The sequence below is a fragment of the Sinocyclocheilus grahami genome, unplaced genomic scaffold (assembly GCF_001515645.1).
Source record: "Sinocyclocheilus grahami isolate Dianchi unplaced genomic scaffold, SAMN03320097.WGS_v1.1 scaffold2191.1, whole genome shotgun sequence".
Classification (NCBI taxonomy): domain Eukaryota; kingdom Metazoa; phylum Chordata; class Actinopteri; order Cypriniformes; family Cyprinidae; genus Sinocyclocheilus; species Sinocyclocheilus grahami.
In genome coordinates this window covers 4,896-10,443 of record NW_015507370.1, presented here as the reverse complement: position 1 = coordinate 10,443, position 5,548 = coordinate 4,896, and positions in this window count along the sequence as shown.

The following is a 5,548-nucleotide window of genomic DNA, read 5'->3' as shown; positions in this document are numbered from 1 at the left end:
CACAGACCTAAAGCACAGGTTGAATGGTGGGGGAGGGAGGGAGGGGGGTTGCAGGGGTGGTAGGTGAATGTGTGAAGTGCAGATTAGAGCGGATGGGGGGTGGTAGACTGGCATTTTCAGATTGGCAGTAAAACACATTCAGATCGTCAGCCAGTTGTTGATTCTCCACAAGCTGTGGGGGTGGTGTCTTGTACATGGGGATGTTCCTCAGACCAGTCCATACTGACGCCGGATCATTGGCTGAAAGCTCTTTTCTCAGCTTTTCAGAGTAGTTTTTTTAGCCACTCTGGAGAGCCCCAAAGCTGCCCGTGGGACAGAGTGATATGCATCCTTTATTGCTGTGTAACAGTGATCCAATATATTGCTGTTTCTGGTGGGACACGTAATGTGCTGCTTGTATTTTGTCAGCTCACGGGAGAGATTTGATTTGTTAAAATCTCCAAGAATGATTAAAATAGAGGCTGGGTACCTTTGCTCCATTTCAGTTATTTGTTCGGCCAGCTGTTGCATCGCGGCACTCACGCACGCGTCCGGAGGCACGTACACATTCACAAGAATGAAAGAGGAGTACCCGCGGCGAGTAGGAAGGTTTACAGTTTATGAAGAGTGCCTCAAGTTAGGACAGCATACCTTTTTCAGCGTTGTTACATCTGAACACCAACTTTAGTTGATGTAGAAACACAATCCACCCCCCCCCCTCTCATTTTCCCTGTTAACTCCACGATGCGATCCGCTCTGAACAGCTAGTAGCCCGGCAGATGAAGCACGTTGTCCGGAATGGCTTCACTCAGCCAGGTTTCAGTGAAGCACAGTAGAGTTTGAAAAGTCCTTGTTGGTGCGGGTGAGGAGAAGAAGTTCATCCGTTTTGTAAGGAAAGGAACGGACATTCGTGAGATGAATGCTTGGGAGCGCAGTTCGAAAGCCGCACGCGCGGATAGTGGGGTAACTTAGTAATGACGGGCCCCAGTGCAGGCTATTACGACGGGCCCCCAGGGGTGCACGGTTATGAAGCACATACAAACACACAGCGCTCGTGTCTAGAAGGGAACCCACATAAGCAAATTTGTGCCTAACCTACTTAATTTAGACCAACTAAAATCAGTATCTTATCAGATTCTTATAATAAATTGAACATCGAAACTCAAATTGAAACTATTTGTGTGCGTTTCTCTCTAACACACACGGCTATGCGTGCGCCCTGGCCGCAGCAGCCAGAAGTACCAAATTAATCGTGTTGAATTTTACAGTCATCAGCATGTGTTATCTATTGTATTTGCAAAGCACAGAAGGCAAGGTTGTCAGAAGCATTGAGTGTTTCAACGCTGTGGTGCTGAAAATACCGCAAACTTTTTTTTTTTTTTAGCACAGTAACCCAGTAATCGCGGCAACCGCATTCCTCTCCGGAAAGCAAGATGCTAGATAAGAAAGAGGTCTAAAATTTATCAACACCATGTCCTGAATCATGGCCAACTTTAGCGGCAACAACCACTAGTTGTAATACCCACAAGCACATACACACAGTGGCGCCTGCAGGTGTACGGCTGTACGCACTGTGCGTACCATGAACGCTCAGACTGACCTGAGATTTGCCCCGCAAACATTTCAGCAGTAAATGATAGGCCCGTGTGTCCCGTATTTCTGTCAACTAAACCAGTCATGCCATTAATTATGAATTCATCAGTCTTTTGCACGCCAAAGTCAATTTCTGCGTATAAACATTACGCCAAATAGAAACAGAAATTCGTGCTATACGCACATTCATGTGACCAGGTTAGCCTACAACAATTAATTTGTAGTCTATTTTACAAATGGGAATACAACGAATTCATGACAATGTTTTACATTCAAGCTACCCGTAAAATTTTAGTGTAACGTTCTTTAAAATCATCTGGAATGCAATAAAGTAATTTTTAAAGCTGTTTTTAAAGCATTTGCTGCATGGATTAAAAAAAATAGGCCAATAAATAATTCACATATCAGACAAAATTGTGTTGCAGCAAATCCTTTAAATTTTAAGGTATTCAGATCAGAGCAACATACAAATCAGAAAAAATATAATCGGGCCTGTTTAAGGCTTTTCCTTATTGTTATAGTTTAGATGGTGATGAAAAAATGACTCGCCATCTCCTCATTGGACGTGCCTTTAGAGAGAAATGCATTTTTACGGATTACATAATGAAAGAGTTTTTGTTTTTTCATTATCACAACGTTTTGTTGATATTGTGAATGTATTTCCGAATGTATTACTCTTACATAAAGTTATGAGCAAAAATTACAGCGTATTTTAAGTTGTTTCCACTCTCAAGAAAAAATGCAAGTGAGTGGTCGCGCTGGCGTCTCCATGTCCTGCAGAGTGCCTTCAGCTTCCACTCTTCACACAAACGATTAGATATGCGCCTAATAACATTTCAACTAACATTGTGATATGCTTGAACTGTTTTATATCTATAGATTTTATTTTAGGCAAGTCATGATGATTTGAGAAGGCTAAATTGATCAATAGGCTATGATCAGCTCACTGCCTGCCGCTGGCCGCTTGGTCGTTACTTAAAAAAAAAAACTTACATTTAACGAACAAAAAATGCTCCAAACGTTTTTCTAAATTAACTTTATTAAAAATGAAACGCAATGTAATCACTTTAACATTACATACACTCTCGAGGTGACCCCAAATAAATTACAAAAAAAAAAAAAAAAGAATTAGGGCCGCTGCGAGGGAGTGACCCAAATTTGTCAATCTCAATATTTTTCTCCTCTTTTGGAAAGTCGTGGAAATGACATATAACAAATAAAACAAGACTATTCATTCTGTGTTATATTTTTATTTACGGGTTGGACGTGTGTCCCCACGACCTCCGCCACTTTTTGCAAAATCTCGCGGCACGCACGGATGTACCTAAAGAAACCTCTCCATTTGATAACAAATTCGTTGGTCTGTGTTAAATAACACATGTGTTATGGCGGGCGCTCATTGCTGCTGTTATCAGTTCTCTCTTGGCACTCGTGCCCAATGCGCTGTCTTCACACAGACGATCGTACCCTTCGTTCTGGTAAAAGCACAAAACAAAATGCACACAAACATGTCCTTGCTCTTGATATACAATCACTGATGAACACCTTTGGTTTTAATGAGAGAAAAAAACTACTACACGAGGGTGGATTAGAACCCAGAACCTCGGAAATGCTTGACAAAAGTTCTACCACTAAAGCACACATACACAAATTACGCAAATTTATATATTTATTCAGTTCTGTGAAGAATCTCGGTACTAATTGTATTTTATTATTAATACGTTTATTATTAATTTATATTAATATAGTCGCTTGCAATGTGGGCATGCGCTGCGGCCCCCCCCCGCGGCAATTTTTTAAAGAAAATGACCGATTGTTTCGTTAGATACAGTAAGACTCTTATTCCTCGGCTGAAATCGTGTAGAACCCTTTGAAGCTGCATTGAAATGGCACTTTTGACATTGAAATCGTTGGCCACCATTGAAGTGCACTATATGGAGAAAATTCCTGGAATGGTTTCCTCAAAAACTTAATTTAATTTCTTAATTATCAGGACATTTTTATTCGGGAAGTGAACTTATCCTTTAAGGTGTGAGCCACTGAATCATTCTTGACTCTGGATCTGCCAGAAATAGGACTGGTTTTCACTGAGTGCTGAAGTGCCATGCTGCATTTGAATATATGTACAGTCCACGTAACTCTTCATGGTAGGGCACTTGATCTTGACCAATCCAAACGGGGGCTGTGTGGATGGATCGTAAATCAAGCCATCTGGTGAGGCACCAAGCTAAGGGGTATCCGGGTGAATGATGAGGCCGCAGGGTCTGTAGTTGACATTTTTCATCCTGGAGTACTCAACTGCAGCCTCAAACTCCATCTCTGCACCTCTTTTCATTTCGGCAGTCTGCTTTGTTCCTTTGAGGATTCTTTCAGCAAGAGACTCTGCAGAACTCACTCCCCTAACAAAACACACCTCTCTGAAACGTGAAGAGGTAATCCTAGGCCTGCATAGCTGATGCCACTCCTGTTCTGCTGCTCGCTCGCTCTCTTGTGGCAGCCTCAATCTTATAGGCCATGTCCAGTGTGATCATCAAGCTCTTTAGGTGGAAATGTTCCTCCTCAGTGCACGCATGCACGCATTCTGTAGGGTCAAGCCTGTACTCCCCAAGAGGCAGTGGTGGGTAAGATGGACGATGTTGATGCATGTTGACCGACTTTGTCGGCATTTTAGGCTGCTGGTAAGAGAGTGCACTCCCCTTCTGTGCCAAGCCAAACGCTGTCTCTACAAGGGTCTTCTCTTCACATATGCCCATAGTTGCTGCTAAAGGTTTCTCTGCGATTGCAAAGTCTTTGAATGTGTCTTCAATCTGTAAAAGACAGTAATAGTGAAAATGTTAAAGGCAGCAATGGCCACACACTGACAAGTAAATATGTTTGAGAAACAGTTTTACCATTTTGTTTCGAGAAGTGTACAGCACTCATACTAATGAGTGCAGCATGTCCTATCCACCTTTTTCTTTAACACGGAAGTAAGCCTATGGGTGAGACTTCTGGTTCATTAGCCGCAACAGGGAAATAACGAGAATAACAACGTGCAGAAAACGGTAAAACTGTCTGCACTACAAACCAGTGTGTTCATAATTAAGATAATACTTTAAAATAATACAGTAAGACACACCAATTTGCAATATCAAGCAGCAAAATGAGCTGTTTCGTACAGCTAAAAATAGCTGGATGCGGATGAAACCAGAAGCCAGACCCATAAAATTTACAAATACTGTACTGCCTTTTACTATTGTAACGAGGCGACAGGAACGAGAGATGTGCGGATCCATTTGCAAAGCTTTTATTCAAAGGCATGGTCAGAAACAGGTGAGGGTCAGACAATGGCAACAGGTATATTGAGGGCAAGACACAAGAATAGTCCAGTAAACAGGCATGGTCGATCTCCGGCGAACAATGTCCAAACAGGATAATCCAAAGGGTTAATCCAAACACAGGTGATGGTCCAGGCGAGGAATAATCAATATCCGAACAGGGTGAGACGAGGGGTAATCCAGGATGCACAGGCAAGAATCAGAACACGAGAAAACAGGCAAGGCAAGACTTTGACTAGACTATGGAAAACTCAAACAATGATGGGGAATTGGCTCCGTAAAGTAGCTACGCTAAACAGCTTAAACAATACTCGGCGGTTTGAACAGGACCTGAGTGGGTCTTATATAGTGTGTGTGATTGGTTTCAGGTGAACGTGTGATTAGTGAAATGGCTGCTGGGAAATGTAGTCCGGGGTGATATGTGAAAGTCTGTGTAGTGAGAGAGTCATTAAAATGGAAGAGCGACCTCTGGTGGTAATTGGACGGATGTCCATGAACCGGATTCGTGACAACTATACTATAATCACATTTACTATACTGCCTATGATCCTGTAGATTGTATAACCATCCATGAACCATGCAGTATTTACAGTGACGGGAGCTAAAGGAAGTCACACACTACAAGATAATCCCAATTCTCCCCTTCCGACAATCCTAAG